Source organism: Myzus persicae, unplaced genomic scaffold, assembly GCF_001856785.1.
Source record: "Myzus persicae strain clone G006 unplaced genomic scaffold, MPER_G0061.0, whole genome shotgun sequence".
Taxonomy (NCBI): Eukaryota; Metazoa; Arthropoda; class Insecta; order Hemiptera; family Aphididae; genus Myzus; species Myzus persicae.
This window is the reverse complement of record NW_019101570.1, coordinates 36,057-58,636: the sequence shown is the minus strand read 5'-3', so window position 1 is coordinate 58,636 and position 22,580 is coordinate 36,057.

Sequence of the window (22,580 nt, the reverse complement as noted above, 5' to 3'; positions counted from 1 at the left end):
TTAGAAAGTTCGATCTGATGTATCTATTATTTGGACGCCTTAGTGTAATGGTCTATATTTGAGTCCTGCATGTAGGTATTTACCGTTGTAGGAAATATGTGTGGGTCGTACGCCGAGTCATTGCGATCATTTATTTTAGTGTGCCAATGGTTAGGTTGATTTGTCATTTGTGGTAAAGAAATCGATTATGTCGGGCTGACATTTATATCCACTTGTGATAACTAGGTCGTAGGTTGTAGGTTCTGGCGATATATTGTCTTAACCTCTGGACGTGCTTTATACTCGATCCGCATTAGTTTGGTAACAAGCGATGACTTCCATCGGGTTAATAATTTGACTGATTTTCATATAGTGTCGGTTATTCCGATGGAGAATAACAGGTCGAGTTAAACAATTAATGACGACTACAGATCGATTACAGTGTACCGACGTCCACGTCTGCCAAGAGAGGTAAATATCAAGATGCTCAAGATATTGGTAGGGAATTAATTTAAACTGACGGGGCAGCTGATATTTTGATGTGGGAAAGGTAAATATGCGATCTCATATTTATTGGAAATATATGTAATGCTACTCTTTTTTAAGCCTTTTCGTCTGGGTAGTGAATTCTACGATAATTTCCTTCAAACAATAAATAACTTATAGTGAATATATTATGTGAATTTATGGACGCGTTAACTTAAAAAGTATATATATATATATAATCTATTATAATAAATTAATTATTCCGACCGACTTTTAGATTACAAGACCTACCAACGTAATGCAATATGTTTGTATATACTAACGTTATTTTTTTTTGCACTTCATGCGGTTTCTGAAGTATTTCAATTTCATTCGTACATTCAATGGCGAATAACAAAACCGCAATAAAATAAATTAGAATTTTTTTTTAATAGTATAAGTTTTAATTAAAAAATTATATTATTAAATGTTTACAACGCATTTCTGAATTGTATTTAAGTATTGCCGTCAAGAGTCTACATACGGCATCATACAATGTTTAAAATGGTTCTTATTGCATTCATTAGCATATATTTTGAATACTTTTTACTCGATTTCAATTGAATTAACAAGAATTATAACTTGCTTCCAATGTCAACTTTAATTGTATGCGTGCATGCAATAAACCTACAATAGGTAATTTTAGCCAATAGTAATAGCGATATTTAACGGGCTTGAAAAACAACGTTAATTTATTTTAATAATACAAACGTATAGCTCCTGCAGTATAACCAGGAAATATGAAATTTTACCCACGCAGTTTTGACACTTATTTAGAAATCCGCCAATAAACTAATACTCAATTAAAATCTATGGTGCAAATGTTTCCGACTGTTTCCCACTGAAATTCAATTATTATTTAAGTGTTAATTTTAAAACGTTGCACATATTATTTTTGTCATGTACAACATGTCATAAATACATGTTTTTACAAATATTATATTATTATTACTTTAAGCTAATATAACACTTATTTCTGAATGATAATGTGTAAAATACACAACATATTGTTATTATATTATTATGTGTGAATTCCTATTTATATTTTTGCACACTCGTCTGAAAATGTCGAGACCGAGAAACTTTACAATGGATTCCGATTATAACCTGCAGTGGTGCTAACTACCGAAAAGGTTTCCCGGCCCAGACACAAAAGTCAAAAGTGCACATCGTTGTAACTCTGAGTGTGTGTGTGTGTTTAATATTATATATAGCCCCACATACAATCGGGTCTTCGTATGTTGCCGAAGCCAAAATGTGCCTATACCCGAAAATCAAACCGATTATATGTATAATATATATCTTATGACATATAAGATGTGTAAGTGTGTGAGTGAGTGTGTGTGTGTGCAGGTAACCGTCCGTCAGTATAAGTATATATAATTTTCTTTTAATTCATGACGTGCCGCACGCAATACTTGAGTTCAAACTGTTATATCACTTTCGATTCGAACGAAAATACTTGGACGTTCAATTATAATATTATATATTTATAAATTATGACTCTATGAACCGATACGGTCATTTTGGAGAAAATTATGCTTAATATTAGGTTATGATCGTTTTAATCTTATAAAAATGTACATTTCATATTATTTTAATAAAGTAGTCCACAATTTCCATGGCACTAGGCCGAACAAATTATATAAACTTCTGTTTTTTAAATAATGGCATGTAACTACAGTCTTATTTTTTTTATTTAATGCATTAGCGAAATGGAAAATAATTTCCTGGAAAGTACTGTACATAAATTACAAAAAACTAATTTTAGACAATATTTAAGACCAATGAGATAGGTACTCAATTGAAAAAAAATTTCTATAAAGTTCTGAAATGAATTTAAATATTATAAAAGTGTACATTTTGTCTTGTGGCACTGCTGAGAGCCATCCTACTTACTTAGTGGTTAGTAATCTAACCATACAGTTATTAATCTAATTACCTACCAATCATCAAACTTGCTTCTCATATAATAATTTAAAAAAATATAAATCCTAATATAATAGCCACGTGAGTATAATATTATATGTATACACAGATATTTAAATATTTTGGAAGGCAAAAAATCAAGTATAGTTTTTCTTAAAACAAAATATAAATTGTGTAGATATTCTCTTGGCATCCCTAAACGTAGTCAATAGAATACTGACAACATTAAACTTAAAGGAACAAGTCAGCTAATACCATAAGGTAGCGCCAAGTAATATTTTTTCAAACATTATCATACATTTATATATTAAAATTAAATTGTTTCCTTTGAATGGATGTTCTACGTATATTAAATATATACGACAATCACGAAGATAAATATATTATTCATGCAATGCATGCATAAAGTGATTTAAAAATATTCCAATTTTATTGTTCAATATACTCGGGATATGGGCATGTGGCTTGGGAACTTCATAATCATGGGCTTACAAACAATAATTAATTCATTACAGTTTTACATAAGTGTACTAGGTAGTGGGAAAGACTGGGTTGAGTGTTGGCCCTCCAGGGCTATTTTTTACGGCACCCCTATATTTTACAATATGATTCTTAATTTGAATCAATATTTTTGCATTATTTCATATCCGTTGGTATAATTTTGTATTGTGAATATTTTTTTAGATGTAACTGAAAAGACTAGAGCCCTCATTTCGGAGTACTCAATACTGCGCTCTTAATAGCTCCTTTAGAACCTTGTGTAAATTCTGGCCTTATAATATGACATATTAAAATGTTTTCCGTTCATTTATTTTTATGCTTCGATTGTCTCGAATAAATAAGTACTATTTCACCAAGATAACAATGATTTAGGATTATTATTGAACTATTTGAATTAATAAAATGTTGCATTGGTGGTGTAACAATATATTTATAGTGACTTGTTGAGGTGTGGTCGTGCGCTCAATCTCTGGAAACACTCTGAGCTTACGCAGCGGCCGTCGTTGCTAGCACTCGGATGGGTGACCATCCTGGTTTTTAGCAATACATCCTTGTCACTCATACAAACGTGTTCCAACTAACCACCCCCCCCCCCCATACAGTACCAGGTTAATGACTTTAGTAGATGAATCCTTAATTCAAAAAAAGAAAACATTTATTTATAACTTTCTAATCATATTTAAAATAATTGAATAGTAAATTTATTTCTTGTTTATTTATCTAAGATCGGTGATACCAAGAATTAATGTAATAATAGTATTATTTATTAAATAAGAAATCAACAAATGTGATAGGTAGCTGATAATAGTTATTAAATGAGTAATGAGAAATGGCCGCAAAATATGCTTTAGGTACACGTTTTTTTTTAATGGAAAAAGGTTCCTGGACAAATTCACACTCATGCAACGTATTTTTTTTTATCATTAAAACTTAGTTTGATAAAATTGACTGTTGACTGTGTTGGCTATTTGGTGAAAATAAGACTCTGATATTTAAACTGCAGATATAATCGATTACAAATATTAAATAAGTAATTTCCTCATTTTGTTCGTTTTAATACTGGTTTAATACTTAAATCTATTACAATTAAAATAAAATGTCGTACAGTTGTAATTCGTAGTTGATTTTCGTGTCCATTTGTTGAACGTTATACCAAATGTGTGATATACTACACACATTTCAAGTTAATATTTATAAATCTAAACTCAATTTAAAAACAATACATTCCTACATATTATACACCTATGAAGATACCAAGCATATCTTATTTGATAGTAATCAAAATTGTCATAATCACAACTCATAAGTAACAATATGAATCGGCGGTCAGCCACATTGACATTTGAACGTAAACCTATTTCATGTAGAGCATATAATATGAACCTTAAGGTGTAATATATAAAAGATAAGAATACAAATACGATTATTTAGTAAGTACTACTGGTACATAAATAATTTTCAAAAACATTGATGGGTCAATAAAAATATCCTTGATCGAAAAAACAATTATTGTTATAATATAATAATAATTATAACACTAGTTTTTAATCCTAAATTATTATAATATTATAGTTATTAGTTTTTGTATCTTAAAATACATACTACATCTAACTGATTTTATCTGTGACTTTACTTTGTGGTATTGTGGAAATAATAATTTTCTATGGGTAGGTAGGTATCTATATTTTCGGAGCGTGGAATACCGGAAATAGTAATCGGTGATTGCATAGTGAGTGACTCACGTGAGCCTAACCTTCTTTTATTCAGTTTGATAATTTATATAATATTATATTATGGGTGTATGATCAGTGTGTGGTGGTAGTGATTTCATCTTTCATATCCACATAACAAGTATATATCTACTACATAATAGTTAATACCGTATGTTGTATTATGTTCGTTAATTACATTATATCTATTAATCTGACACGTGTACATGTGAAATTATAATAATATTGCTGGTTGCAAAATTTGAAAAGACGAATAAAATGCATTAGGGAAATTTAAAACGACACTGACAATATTATATTATACAGAGAATATCTGAGACATGTCAACATCACGACAAGTACCAATAATTATGTACCATATATATAATGAGTATAATGTATACTTATCGGCAATGACAAATCGAGTTGGAAAATTAAAAAAAAAATTGTGCAATAGTAATGAAATGAGAGGAGAAGAAAACACTGTCCGTGCGAGCGAGTAACAGGTATAAATAGGTAGTCACATATATAGGTAATAGTGTAATACCTGTGTTTATGTGTAGGTATATTGTATGTATATAATATTCTAATATAATACACATACATATATATATATATATATATATTATATTATGTCTAATATTGTTGTTATAAATTATTATAATACACTTATGCGGGAATAACGCAGTGACGGTTCAGTCAAGGTCACCGTAACAAGTGGACCGTCCAGTGGCGGCGGCGGTGTCGCCGCGCGTATACACTCGGATGACTCAATGGAAGACCGCCGAACCGTATATCCCATTTTCTATGAATATTACATTATTATACATTGTAATAATAATAATAATAATAATAATAATAATAAACTGTGCAGCAGGTAAACCCTTCCTACCTAGCGGTCTCCCGCCTTCGGTCGGTGTCCCTGCGAGCAGCGCCACCGGAAACGACGACTCCGAGTGGGGTGCCCCGCCCGATGAGGGGGGCGCGCGCGCGCGGAGAAAACCGGCGGCGGAGACCGCGTCTCGTACCACCGTCACGCAGCACACAGGTATTACACCTAAACATAATAATATTATCTATATCTATACCTCGACCAGTAAATATATATATATTTACTGGTCGATGTATAAGCAGTCACACAGTTATACTTCTGTAACGTTACGTTATTGCGACGGAAAAAAAACGGAAGACGAGACGACTCGCCGCGGCTGCGTTTGCAACCGTAACTCCGTGAGACCGGAAACGATCGATGTGATATTATAATAATTGTGTATATGTATACATATTGCTATTATACATATACAGATACGTCACAATATATTATAATGTGTGCGCACAAGAATTTTTACTCGTGTATGACTATACGCGTATCTGTGGTTTCCTGCGGCCGGTCAATTGAAAGTGCCTATATCCCGCCGCCGCCGCCGGAGAAATCGAGAGGAAGTCACTATACGACGATATACTAACCGATACAAAATATAATATAATACGAGTATACCTAATATTATGTACGACGATATGCTTGTGCGTGAATTCATCGTATACCTCTGCGTCTCGTCGGGTCGTTGGATGGGGCCAGCGTCTTTTCCTGGTGATATATGGTATACCGCAGGTTGTTATAATATATATCTATGGTTAGGTATATACGTTTTGTTTCCTTTGCACCGCGCCTATGACAAATGTTGGGGTCAGTTCCAATTTCGCCGCCGTCCTATTTCGCCACAGGGTGTCTATTTCCCGAATTATTTTTGTTTCAAAACATGCAGGATTCGATGTGTTCAGCGATGTACACAATGGACGATTTATCATGCGAAACAAGCCCTAGTACTATTCCATCTGAAGTTATACGTTGATAAATCACTGATAAGTATATAAATAAAACAGAATGGAGATAACGCGTAGTAGTGGCGGTAACAAATTCGTATGGATAATGGATATATTACATTGTACTTATCATTTTTTTTTTTATGTCGCCTACCTATAGTAGAACTTTCAAATTACTATACGATTGATATTTTTTGAGCAACAACAAATTAAAAAATACGTTTGAACATCTAATGTGATCAACATTTTAACTTCAAAAGCTTATAAAACAAATTGAGACTATAAATTGTTGATGTATTTGTATTTCCTTATAAGAACAACTTAAGAGGAATTTTGTATTAAATTGTCAAGTTTTCAAACTAAAAAATACAAATTGCATCAGTAAAAAAAAATTAAAAACCTTGACGATTTCAAATGTCTACAAACAGACCCAATGGACCAACACATTTTTGAAATTATATAATATTGTCTATAATTCACTTATATATAAATATTTTATAAGCACGTTAAGTGTTTTATCAAGTATTCAGCTACTCTGAATAAATATAAGGTGGAACAGTGTAACGTACAATTTGTAACTAGAATACTATAGATACATACTAAGATTCCTAAAATTAGAGTTACTTGTAATTTGTATGCATGCAACGTATAACTGCTGTTACATTATGTACTATAATTTGCCCTACTCATTTTATAATATATACCTAGGCAGTAACACTATAATTTTAAATATATATGATCGTATAGCGTTTATGTAAGCCATCGGACAGATGATTAAATATTGTCTACCCGCTCTACAATTTAAATCAAGTATAATAGTAAAGTAGAAACAATTACGTGACCGAGTGGAATAAATATGAATAATTTAATATTTTATACATTTAACTTTAGTTATCATTAGCACATTTAATAAAAAAATAAATTATGAGAAATGAGACAGCGGAAAAATAAATTCGACGAAATGAAATACGACCGATCTTGGGTGTATGATTTACATTATGGTGTTCGGTCACAATCTATAACATTTTCAAATTATTTTTACGTAAAAAGGAAAGATGCATTATGTATCTATTATTTAAAGTTACAAAACATTTTGAACGAATCGAAATCAAAACTTTTTAATTTAAACTTCACTTGTGATTTTATCAACTATGCTTTATATATAGGTACATTAATATGTGCATAAAATCGTATTAACCTCCTTTAATGTAAAGATCGTAATGATTAGGTATTAAAAATTTAAATTCATAATTAGATTTCTTTAAATTTACTTAGAAGTATTATATCATATGGAGTATAAAAATGTTTAAAAACAAATTCACAACTTTAGATAATAGGTAGTGTCAATATAACAACAAAACACGATTTTTCGTATACAAATAACGAAAAAACAGACTTTATGAAATAAATATTAGGTTTATTGCCCATTTAAAAACAGCTATAGGGATCGATCTATCACAACTGCACGCGCATAGACATTTGGTATTGTTCTAAATACATCGAGTGATATTTTATACACATGTATACCAATTTAAACGTACGTTCTACTCCATGGTTAGCTCTCTGAGATACCTTAACACCAGAAGTCCAGAACTGTAATACAATTTCCAAAACCACTAATCGGTGATTTACACAACCCAGGAGAGTTATTGAAGATACAACATGTCGTGATGTTTCGGCATTAAGGAGCTTGCCAAGTTGTAATACTGAATCTTAGATCACAATACAATTAAATACCTACATTTATAATAATATACTATCACCGACAAATATTTTAATCATTATTACAATTGAATAATATTATAGTGAATAATTTCATTGAGAACAATAACACGAATTCCGGAATTATAGTATTTGCACGTTCGGTATAGGGAAGCACTGAGTACCTACTGATAATGTAAGTGATATATTATAAGTTATAACAGTACTATAATTATTGGTTTGACTAATTATGTTTATTATTATATTATTGTGTAATATTATCAGCGCAAATGCATATTTTATTTAATCGTTGAGTTGTAGTAGTTAAGTACTTACTGAAAAGTGAAAGTTACTTAGTTAAAAAAAGAATATTTATAATACATAATAATAAATAATAAAATATATATATGTTAAATATATATACTATATAGGTACCAACATATTACTTATTCCCACTATTAAATATTAATTGCATGTTCCATGTGCTTTAGCACTCGAAGTATAAGTATTTAAAATTCAAATTTCGTTCGTTTCATAGGATTTTATTTTCTGACACAAATTAAATGATATCGTTATTTGTTTTCAAATATATCCCCATTGTTGCAACATTTTGAATTATAATATCATTTGATGAGTAGTTCTGCCTTGTCCCGGATACAATTAAAAAAAAAATATATGTGTGTATAAATATCCAAGCGTAATTGTATACCTATATCTATATTCAATGAAATAACGTCGTAGTGAATTTTGCGTTTAAAATTCTCTCGTATTATCATTATAGGATCGTTTCATTACCTCGATTAAAATTTTGTTCGTTTTAATTTTAAATTACACGTACTGGACGAACGCGTTCCGTCTGGCTTCACTTTGTATTATCAAATCTATAATTATAGTACCGTTTTGAACAATACAACATTTAATGTTATTTTTTTTTTAAATTTTAAAACTGGAACGCCAAAATAAAAAGGGCAAAAACCGGCATGCGATTTTAAATTCGAGTGTACAACATGTATAGTATAAGTACACAGATAACACGACGTGACGTGCAGACGGTATCCGAAATTATAAGCTTCGGTCGACCGTCACACCTCTCACTGTAATATTGTCTTCGGAAATGGTTAGATAATAATTTAATAACGTTCGTTTAAAAATGTTAAATTGTAATGCACATATTAGGTACAATATCATCTGAATTTATAGTATAGGCACCTGCTTATAGAGTATGATGCAAATATACGCATTAAAGCTCTGAATAAAATACCTAATTATACAATTCATATTATTATATATTTATTTGTATCAAATAATTATCTTATATACTTTTCTTTTTTTCTTTTTTTTTCTTCTTTATGCTCTAGTATCATTAAGTAAATTATAATTAAACTGTAACATGTATATCTTAAACGCCAATAACCCTGGCAGTTCAGTTGAGGCGTATTTCTAAATAAAATAAAAATACCTAATTGGTTTGTAAATATGATTAAGCTTAAAAAATTAAGTTTGTTGGTCATATTTAGGGAAAAGTTTATTTTTACAATATCACAACGAAGGCGTATAAATGTATAATACCGCAGTAATACTTATAAATATATTATAATATCTTTTTATAACAGTACTTTGTTTATCCAACAGATAGCATTGGCTTAGCTAAAAGTTACAATAGTGACAAAGCGTAGGTATATAATACAATGTCTAAAGTATAAAAAGTCACGTGTAACAAATAACAATAAACCCTACACAGAAAGTTTTTATTACATCTAATAAAGTGTGAAAATCGTATTTTTGAGCTATAGTCTACAGGTAGAAATCGAAAATCCACAAATCCTACATAATACATTTATTCTTATATTTTTTCAGATTAAAATTGCTGCAAATAATAAATAATATACATAAATGGTATTTATTTTAACAATAAACACTCATTATTTCCAAGTGTACTTTTACATTTTTTTAGAAATGTTGTTTTTGAAAAATTAAAGTACATGCAAATGTTATTTGTTTGAACCTTTAATACTTAGAATTACAGAAATGTATGCCTATAAAAACAAGTAATATTATATCAAACATTATAATGAGAAATATTAAATATGTGTAAAATATTATTGTTTACTATTTTAGGACGCATAAAGTATCGGCTGAAACAATATTTTAAACAACGTATCCTCGAAAAACGAGATATAAATCATGGCAAATGATGACGAAAAAAATAATTAAGAAGATTTTGGTTTATTAATTATTAATAATTAAACTCAAAACTAGTATAGACGATAGTTCATTAGTAAAACATTTAAATTATCGCGAAACGTAGTTAGATCATACCCTTATATTTTAATCATACCAACCAATTTAAAAATGTAATTTATCTAGAAATTAATACAATATTGACAACATATATACATATTCAACGTATATAATTATTTATGATGATCCAACTCCAATCGTTTGAACTTAAAATAATATTCGAGTAAATGCTTGTTGAAATAATTTTTTTTTTTGTACCAGAATTCTTAGAAGAACAAAATTTATTCTGTACATGAAATTAATAATGAATGCTGTAATTAAAAAAAAAGTAAGAAACTTAAAAAAATATTTTCATAAACGTAAGTACAGTTTTCGTAATTATTATGTGGCTCTTCCGTAAAAGCTCCACCCGGTTTATGCATATAACAATATATCATACTAATAAACTATAGGTACAATATTCTTATACACAACGTCTTTGCTCATTGAACAAACTTTAAGATCGGACTCGCAGCTAAGTGATCACTGTCGTAATCTCTCGCTCAGCGGGTACACCAACCGGCAGTATTGCGTCTGGCGAACATGTGCGCATAACACGATAATGTTATGTTACGCAAAGAGAGGAATAAAAAGTATATAATATTTACTTAGCGAAAAAAAGCTCTCCCTGTCGATTTCCGATGGTTTATTTATTGCTCGCGTCGGGTATTAGCATACAATGAGATGCGCTGGCGGATCGGACGAGATTAAATGAACGAGCTGCGGCGGCGGCGGCGGCGGTATAGATAGATGAAATACGACCGTAGAGCATCATCGTTCGTGCACAAGGCGAGTTCGTTTATACGGATCGACTATATCGTCGTCGTTTTCACATAAATATTACAACAGTCGACTTGCAATGTCACAGTATAATAATAATAGTACTGCAGCGTTCAAAATAATGTACACGTGAAGTTTTCAAAGTCTCGGGGGAAAAAAAAACAGTGCACAAAAGTGTAGACGAACAGCAAATCGTATATTTTTTTTATACCCGGTATAGTTGTATATATTATATTCTACACACTATTGCACCTATTACGGCGTAAGGCTTTAGCGTAGGTCTTCTATAGTCCGTTCACTGTATAATTATTATTAATTAACAAGCAATTCTGTATGATGTGCAGCAAGTGTCTATTATTACGCGGAGTCGTCGACGGTGTTCGTTTGTGGTGTGCGTAGTTATAGGTAGGTTCATTTTATTAGAAGGTGTTTAGTGTTTTACATTTTCCGTCCGTAAACATTGTTAATGAATAATCTGTATACATAATGCTTAAATATTTATTACTATTAACCGCTTGTATTAGGGATGTATTTATTTTTCTTTAAATTTGAATGTGCATTCTATACCTGTATTTATTATCGATATATGTTATTTCTTATTAAGTAAGTACCTAATTATTATTATACCTTATATTTTTTTTTTTTGAATCAATGCAAAACTTCGAATGGCGGTTAACATTTTCAAAATAAAATAAATAAATACAAATTGTATAAATATTTAATACTTATTACGTACACGCGCATACGACGATAATAATATTTATAATATGATTGACGGGTAACGCGCGAGTCCCGTGGGAATGTGCACTCAGTGTTTACGGTGAAATATTCGGTTGGAAGTTATAGGTACGCATCACGCGGGACACTGTACCGAGCTTAAATACTTTGAAATAGTTTTCTCGCATACAATATTCCAACACGATTTACTATACATATATATAGTTTATATTTTTTAAATAAATGAGCTTTAAATTTTCAAAAATATCAAAATTATTAAAACTCGACAATTCAGCAATTAACTTACATTTCAACGTTATATATTGTGTTCTGCTTAAAATGTTTTTAGTTGATGAAAGTTATATAAATATTAATATAATGGCTATTATAAATATTCACAATGAACAAATATTGAACTTTTAACACTTTGAAGAGCATGATATTTAATGTGTAGATATGGCAACCGCGAAGACATCAATATATTATAATATATCTTAAGCTCATACACTGTTTATGTCTAAACAATAGGCGTGTTTTGGAGATGCAGTTTTCAGCAATCTGGTTATCTGGTTATCTGTATACCTAATTAGGTATCAGTTTGTTCGCTCAAACTAGTAAACAATTTGCTCAAAACTGCGCCGCCAAAACACGCCTATTAATATACCTATAATTATAGGTTTATAGTTTTATGCTGGTGCATATCTGTACAAACAATAGTCAATAATATACAACTAATACAACTTAACAGATTATCCAATGTAATTGTTTGGAAATTAATATAATAAATTTTTTAATTGCTATAGAATCCGGAGTTATACAATATAAATGTTTCATTTCAGTGCCGTCGTCTGTACGAGTTACGATACTATACCAGCTATACCTACTCTCTACCGACTATTATGTTGCAGAGAGAAACCAACCATACCAGACTCCATTGTTTCAATGTCGAGGCTATTAATTTTAGCGGTTCATTAAACTTTGCTGTCGCACGGAAACGGTCGACTTGCACACAATATATAATAATATATAATATACGCATTAGTAATACCTCTTATTTTATACCTATGACACAACACATACAAGTATAACATATATATATACATATATATTAATATATATTATATGTAAACAACAACACACACAACTGCAGACTACGAGGGTCTTGTAAATTTTGGCTAAATCGTCGTCTCTGCGGTGTAAAAATAATTTCGAACGAGATTTTATGTAAATCTGGCACCGTCGGTGTTAATGATCTTGAAAGTCTGTTAATTACTCGTATTATTATTATTATTATTATATTATAAACACGAGAGGTGAACGTGTAGTAGTTACATAACTTACATCATGTTATTAGCTATTGTATATAATTTTTAAACATGGTTGACAAAGATTATGATATAAGATCTTATTTTATACTCGAGTACTTACTCGTAATAGTAATATTGGCTGGAACCAGACGACAAGTACAAGCACAGGAAGTTTGACTTTCTATGGCGGGTATACCGCATGCTCGCCAGGAGTAAAATTTATTCTACGGGGGTCAAAACAGGTGGAGTGGTGGAATTGGTTGGGGAGCCCGTCCATCCTTCTTATTCATGAGAAGTCCATATCTAAGAAAAGGGTTAGTGGTACCCTATGGAGACATAATAGTGACGTAAATAATGTCAAGTATTTATGGCAATATGGTATATCATATGCGCATAGGTGATCGGGCGTACATGAGCATATAAAAAACGTCCACGTAATAATGTCGTAAAAATATATGATCAAGATATTGTTAATAACATTGGTTACACGTTTCTCCGTAGTCCTTTACGAAAGCTATACAATGATATTCTAAAAACCGTATCGGTGTGCTCAGTTTAGAACTTTCAGACATACTTTTAGAGCCTTTCTAACCTATTAGGCTAGTTGTGACACTTGGCTCGCCGCTGCTGTCTATAGTTAAGCTTGAAGAACATTGTGATGACAACCATCTTATATTTTAGATTTTCACTCAATTTAGGACTTTGTGTATGATTCTTTAATTTATTACAGAATAAAGTTATTCGAAAAATCATCAGTGTACGAGAATAATAAAGCGAATTACGAAAACGTCAAGAACACACTTTCCGACATAACTTCACAAATACGTAGTCATTAGCGTTTTTAAAGTATTGAGTCTTTTCCACGTCAAAATCTTTTGATGTACGCTCAAACATGAATTTTCTTTAATAGTATTAAATAGTTTGGCTGACGACTAAAAGTTAATTTACTTAAAACTTTTTCATTAGTTAATGGAACTAAATACTAATTATTATTATAATATACTTAAACAATGTGGAATTATATTATTTTGAAAATACTTTGAGTGACATAATATGGTTATAATATATTGCATCTGCAATAGAATTTGATGTCTTCACACGAAACGTAATTTTTGTAGATTCCATTTAAAAATTGAAAGCAGATAATATAATTTATAATATTAAATATTTTATAACATAAATAAACCAGTGGTATAAATCATTATTGTGACTACGTTATCAAACACGTTGACATTAAAAAATAATAACTTATCACAGTTTCATAATATATTTTACACGAATCTATTAAAAAGTGCAATGTAGTATTATTTCAATACTACAGCCTTCAGGTTTTAAACCAAATAAAAATAACTAGTTAGCAATCGAACCAAATAGATGTAAACAATAATAAATTATTAATTGGTAATGATTTAAACACATAATATTTATCTATCTAATTCTTTTCTAGTAGATTTTAGTTCCCCTTACTTTAGTAAGTTTTAATTTATAACCACATTTTGTCAATACAAAATGTAAACTTTTGTGTTTTAAATAAGTTCATAAAACTTATTTTAACTATTGATTTTGAAATAAAATAATTATAAGTACATTTAAAAAAAATATTAATTAATAACTTATATAATAATAATAATAATGATTATTATGAGCATTTTACATTGACCCTAACTGTGCTCTCCACTCCTCGTCCTTGTATATTATACAATGCCCGTTAATGCGCAAAAACTAAAATTTGAATTCATTATGATTATATTAGTTTGAATTGTTTTTATTTTCATTATATATTCGTATGCCAGAGTATAATTTACTTTTGATCTGTCAAGGACTCAAATGTGAACAATGTCAAGAAAATAATGAGACGCCAAATTGCAAGTATATACAAGTGCATAAAATCGACTTTTGCAATAAGTTGATTATTGCGATTGAATTAATGTTTATATTGAGTTTAGTGTAATAGTACGACATAAAAAACAGTTAATAAATTAACAATAACAAATACAATGTATTCAAACATTAATGTAAATTAAAATATTATCATTTTATTATTCTCGATCATATATCATGGAGTACGTATTTTATGTGTAATTTTTTAATATGTGTATAATAGGGATACCTATTTCAAACTTGCTTATATGTATAACAAATGTAATAAGTAATTTATTTTAAGTATGATGATGCTCTTGAAATTTAAAATAATTTTTAAAGTATCAAATTCTAGTTTTAAAAATATAACAGTTGTATAAACCAGTATTTATTGGAAAACATATAAAATGTTGACATATAATATTTATAGGTTCTTTTGTGTAAATAAAATACAACGACTTTTTTTTGTTAAAAAATCAATTAAACTACAAAATGATTATGATTATAAGTAATTAGGAAAAAGGTTGAAAGGGAATCGGTAGTAATTAAAAATACTTGAGTATATTTGCATAACAAAAATACAAAACAAATTAGGCCGCAAGATATATACAGGAAGGTATAGTAATTAAACCAATAAAATTACTTTATAATGCTATGCACCAGTATTGATCAAAAATAAATTTTATTCTCATTAATATGCTAACATAAATAATAATATTTTAGAAACATCAATAACCCTGGTAGTTGCGGCATATTTTTAAATAAAAATAAATAAATAATAATAATGTGGGATTAAAATTAAAATTATTTTTTTTTAGTTCCACATGCGTACTAAGTGAACACTTATATTCATGTAAGTATTGATGTCTTACTTTTATGCAACGCTATTATATACTCATTAAGCCAAATAAATACATATAGCTAAAACCCGTTATAACAATACTCGATAGGCTCATTTAGGTTTCAAAAAATGATTAGAACAAACTAAAAGATAGTATAGAATCGTATCGAATTTCTTGTATCGCTATTCGACGTCCGAACATTGTCAATTGTCTCCGATCAGATCAAATATCTTTAGACGATGTCGCACGGTGGTTGGTGACATAAAGGTCCAAAATATGCGAATACCTTCTGAACAGGTGGATAAGTTATAAATTAAAAAATTCACATGTTTATAGCAAGAAAAAATATACCTATATCACGCATATTATACGCCTACCTTATGAAGAGAACAACCGCTCAGCAGCTCTTGTAACAATAATAATAATGTGTAAGACGCACATTTCCCTGTTATGTGCGAAATGCGTATAATGCTATATTATAATATATTACCTATCATATTATTATTATGTGTATAATATACGTATATTATAGGTAGGTACGGAAACGGAAACGGAAGCCGAAGAAAAAATCAGAGATGGCGTATACAATGAATAAACATTGTTAAAATGTTTATCAAGTATAATAACATCAATAATGAGGTTTTAATATTCAAGAATATTAATATTCCGCAATCCGACCGCAATGGAAACGGAGAAGAAAAATTATCCCTCGTCGAGAGCCTAAATAATACCTAACCGAAAAAACCTATCGCAAATATTATTGACGAGGCACGATCGTTTCCCGAAGTAATTGACTTAATAATTTACAGTACTTTTTTAGACCACGATAATAATAATAATAATAATAATAATGAAGGTAGGTATATTAATGTAATAATATTATACATTATTATGACGATGACATTCTATAATAGTAGACGTGACCACAACACAAGCCTCATATTATATAGGCATGGACGGGCGTAACGCATAGGTACCTTTCACCCGAATATAATCTATTCCTTTTCGCCCACGTTACCAAAGTTAACGTCTCGGGAGGCGCTTATAATTAAGGAGTTGCGTGTAGGCAGTTTTAACAATATAATATATATTTTGAAACAACTAAATTTTTTTAATTAAAAATATTCAAACACGTATGCCTACCTAATACGAGTACACACAATTAAAGACTAGTGCCGGAAGTTTTTACAAACGCTGAACATCATGAATAAGAACAATGAGAGGCGCTCTTTAAACGGGGTGATACTATAGGTATAATAATATATGACTTAATAAAAATATACAATTTTGTAAGATTTATTTGTAACTCTTTTACAAATTAAAACGCACTATGGTGACGAACCCACTGACTAAATATTTACATGCATCATTTTAGGTATTGGTAAGTCGATAATGTATCGCAAAACGTCAATATATGTGTAGGAATTTATATCGGTACCAGCTCTAACTTTACCCCATACTCTTTTAATGAATAATTACAATTTAACTAATTTTAATAATTTATTGAAGAAATAGACATTTTCCCACGGTTATTGATGTTATAAATTGAAAAGCACAATTGTGTTTTGTGTTTTGTTGGATTTTTTTAAACTAGAGTAGCTAACAAGTTACAGAAATTTTTATTTTAAGATTTATAATTTTGTTTATTTTATGAATGACTTAAAATATAAAGTCACGTTAGTTTGAGTAAATTAGTATAAAGCAAAAATTAAAACAATTGTTCTATGTTATCAATAAACAGTATTTTTTAATCGTTGACTACTAAAATATATGAAATAAAGTTTGAATGAGAATTAAAATTGTAATTGGTTATTTGTGGCAATACTAAAATATGCAAACGTGTATTTTATATATAAGTACCTATGTATTGAAAAAACATTACTAAATCTGAATTAAAAAACAAAAAATCTTTTGGGTAAAAGGATCTCACCAAAAGTCTATAACCCTGCTAACATTATTCCTGTAATCCGACTCTGGCATCTAATGGAATTATGAAAATCACAAATATCAGACTGCAGTAAAAAAAATAGTGACTAAAATGTACGGCAATAAATTATAATTCGCGATACCAAACATCTTTTTAGAAACAGCTAGTTATAGACTACTAGTACGGTTAGCATATTCATTATCGGTTTTCGATACTTTGATTCGAATACCAAAAATACAGACCAGCCACGTCGTTATACATTTTAAGCCATACTATAATTATTACTATTATAGTACTACATTAATGTTTTAATACCATTATTTTAGATTTAATTTATATTTAATTATCTTTTATTTTTCTCTGCTATAGCCGTGTCTCTCTCAAATCCACATAAACAAAATACACAGTAATTACGGCTGAAAGAAAAGGCATTATCATTCAAAATGGTGCTTTGATAAAAGTTGGTGCATTTTGTATTAAAAAAATTGTTGAAAATTGTTGAAAATCCACAAAGAGCAAAAATAACTAAAATAATTTTCATTTTGAACTTGAAGTAATAAAACATTTTATTTTTAATTTAAATTCAAGAAAAAACAAAATAAAATAATGTTTTACATTGATTTTAACCGTATAAATTAATGAGTTATTAAATACTATTATTTTCTGATAGAATTTCGACCACTGAACGGTACTATAATTATCATAAATTTTCATGCACATAAATTTATATACATCCGATAAATGATAATCCGTCAAGTTTTTTAGTTTACCTATCACTATACGTGAGTGACAATAATAATTGTTGTTACAATATAACAGGTGTATATTATGCATATTTATATATTATAATAGTATAATAGTATTATAATCGCATAATGATAAGTCGTTGACGCCTTGAGGTATACCGTATACGTGTTTATATTATATGCCAGCGGTTGTGGACCACAGAGATTGCAGTGCACGTCAATAGTGTTAATCAGAAGAAACCTACGCATGAAAAAAAAACTCCGATAATGAGTAATGGTTCGATAGATATAATGTGTGATTATTATATTATACAGGTTTAAAAAAAATATAATAATATGAATATGACGTATACTTATACATCAAGGTATGGTGTACATATATAAATTTAACGACACATATGTCAACGATACGGATTTAAATTTATACGACAACTTTGATAACGATGCTTAAAAAAAAATCAAAAACAAACGATAACAAGTATCTAACGTCGTCGTCTTTATTCTGCAATAGTGCAACTCAAGTTTATTCGACAAGTACAATAAGATGATTCTTTTAAAGGTAAAAAATCATTTTTTTTGAGAGGTTTTAACGTTTTTGGAAATATTTTCAAAACTAATTTTTAGTCACTAGTAAACGAAAATCAAATATTTATATTAAAATAAATAATGTGCAGTCTCTCTAATACACTTTTAATGATTTTCAACAGTATTAATTAGAAAAAAACTTGCTGAGGAGGACAAACACGGTGTATAATTTTTAGATATTAAACCGATTTTATTGACCAGTACCTCCATAAAGAATGCGTTTTTATATGCATGGACAGAATCGAGTGAAAATATTAAAATATAATTCACAGACAGTTTTCAAACTCAAATTTACTGTGCTACAAAAAACTCAGTATAGGTAGGTACTATAGGTATAAATATACTCTTAACAATAAAAATCAATAAGTATAATATCATTTAATAAAAATAAATGCATTATTTAAATTGAACATTATTAATATAATAATATTAAACGACAAACACTTGAAATACTTTAAAATAATTACCGAAATTAAGATCAAATTTAATTAGATAATTCCTTTCAAATTTCAAATAAATTAGAAGCGCAGTACCATTGTGTTTATAATGTTTATATTGTTCTATTTTTAACAATAGAGTTTAATATTATTAATCATCAATATTAGTTATACACTGCTTATAAAACTTGGTTTTCATTTTCGCACTTTTAATGTATAAAAAAGTAGGTAAATACTTTAACCATATAAAATACGGTAGTTTTAATATTATAATATAACGTCTATTTTTGGTTTGTTTTAGTGAATTAATATGTATAGGCTATAGAGTTCTTAATTAATCTATACTTTTTTATTTTTATAAAACATCTGTCAGTTGTTTACGGTGATAAATTATTTAGTAGACTAAACAGACTGCGGTTGAACTGCTCCGAACGTTTTTAGTGTATCGAGTGTTCATTGAGACATTATCAACGTTGAAGTGAACAATTTATTTCAATAGAACCGGAGAACGATTTTTCACCTTGATGTAGAAACTTTTAGACATTTAAATAATACAAAAGTTAAAAATAAAAATAAAATACATTTTAGTGTACCGCTTCCTCTCCTCTATACCTCGGGACGCTTGCTATAGAAACACAAAACTCGAGAAACCTATACGTATTATATTTAATATTATATATATTTATATAACTGTACAGTGTATACGTTAAAAGCTGACTTATAAATTGATTACACGCTGCAAACTCTAAAATGATTATTATACCCACAACAAGCATAAAATGCACGCACATTACATTATTTTGCTGTCGCACGTTTTAATTGCCGAACGTAAAACTTCTGGATAACGATATAACTAATCGATTTGTACGAATAAGAGCTTTATACACAACGGTTTTGTGACTTATAATAATGTATAATAATATACATAATTTAATAAATTGTGATAGCGACTTACCCCGGAATTTTCGGCTGGAGAGACATTACACATTTTTTGTTTTTAGATAATACATTAATACAATATTATATTATTATAGATGGACAAAGATAGAGAGTAATACTGCAGTACACCAATTATAAAAACTATCCGCCGAACAGGGAAACCATAAACCTATAACTTAACCTAACCGAACTTTTACGCGATGAACGTGCACTGAGTAGCGGGTATAATCTCGGGGGCTGAGCAGTCGAAAACCATTATTCTCCGCGGCGCAAACTAATACGTCGAATGATTGGTTTTCGGGGGCGTGTGGAAACCCGCAAAGTATATATTATATAGGTGATATCTGAAAACAATCAAAAATGAACAGCTCCAGTCATAATTGGTATTTCGATAAGTGTTGTGGAAATGATGGTATTACGCTACACACCTACACGACGCAAACACACACACACACACACACACACACACACACACACACACACACACACACACACGTTGGTATATATTCCGGGGCGGGCAGTCATTAACTTTATCATTATCATTATTATTATTATTATTATTATTATTATTTTATACGGACCAGTGGATTGCGTACACTTCTTGTCCAACGAAAACGGCTTATCCATATAGACCGCGTGCGAGTATAAATAATGTCTATTATTTATATTTGATTATTTCCATAAGCCAATTACACCACATGAGATGATCCCCGACGTCCCAATACCCATTTCGATATTACACGATGGATAGTAATATCGTGTAACGCGCACGCTGTTTCGGGACGCTGTGCAGTGGCGGGCTGCGGTGATAATATTATAATAATTTATAACGCGAGCGCTAAAACGGAGATAAAAAAAAAAACGCGTGTTGCGTTTAATGGAAGTTCAAGAGTGCCGTGCTTCGCGGTCTAGTAGGTTTATGAAAAATGAATTTCATTGGAAATCTAATAAACGACGTAACGAATTTTCGACGACCAGATTAAAAAAAAAAAAAAACCACATTACTACATTAGGTATTTTAATTGCAATAATAACATCTATAATACAATATTGTAAATCGACAAAAACACGATAGAACATTAAACGACGTCATGTGCGTTGCACGTAATATGGGAACACGATGATGCATATTAAATACTTGTATGAACATTAATATTATTATTTTATAATTAGAAAAAAATAAATTTGTTCCCCTTTTTATCGGCCAGACTATACAATTAATCTGTAAACTGTTAACTGTAATCACTGCCCGGTCACATTCAAGTGATTAAACGTCTAACGTAGATTAAGTATTTAAGAAAAAATTATAAAACCAATAATTAATAGAAAAATATGATACTCAAAAGTTGAACTGTCTTACTTTGTTACAATATAATGTACGAACTTGTATATTTTCTGGTCTAATCCAGAAACCTACTAATTGCACACTATTCTTCTTATTATCATTCAAAATATTACCCATTACTTATACTTCTAATATCTAGTATGATAAATATTATTTGTTTAATTTCTTAAATAATAATACAATAATTACACATACATAGGTATATGACATGCCGGGTTGCATGAAAAACTAATTAATTTAATGATTCAATAAAATTGAATGCACCAACCATTGTCCACTAAATCATGTTTAAGGGACGATTAGCTCACTATTGATTCAATACAATATGTTTAGTGATAGATAGCAAACCGGCTATTTTATGGTAAAATTCGTCAAAAATAATTTTTTGAATATGAATAAAACATTTCCAAATACGAAACAGCGCACGATATATTGACTTATACTACAGAATAAAATATGTAAACACGCAGCGGAACTGGCATTAGTATATACGTAGGTTACATATATATGACTACATAGATATCTCCATCATAAAATGATATGGAACAAAGCTGTTCAAATAGTTTTACTGGGAACGATAGTAATTTTACTAAGGTTTCTCTTTGGATGAAAGTATAAAAACTATTCCACATTTATACAATAGTGAC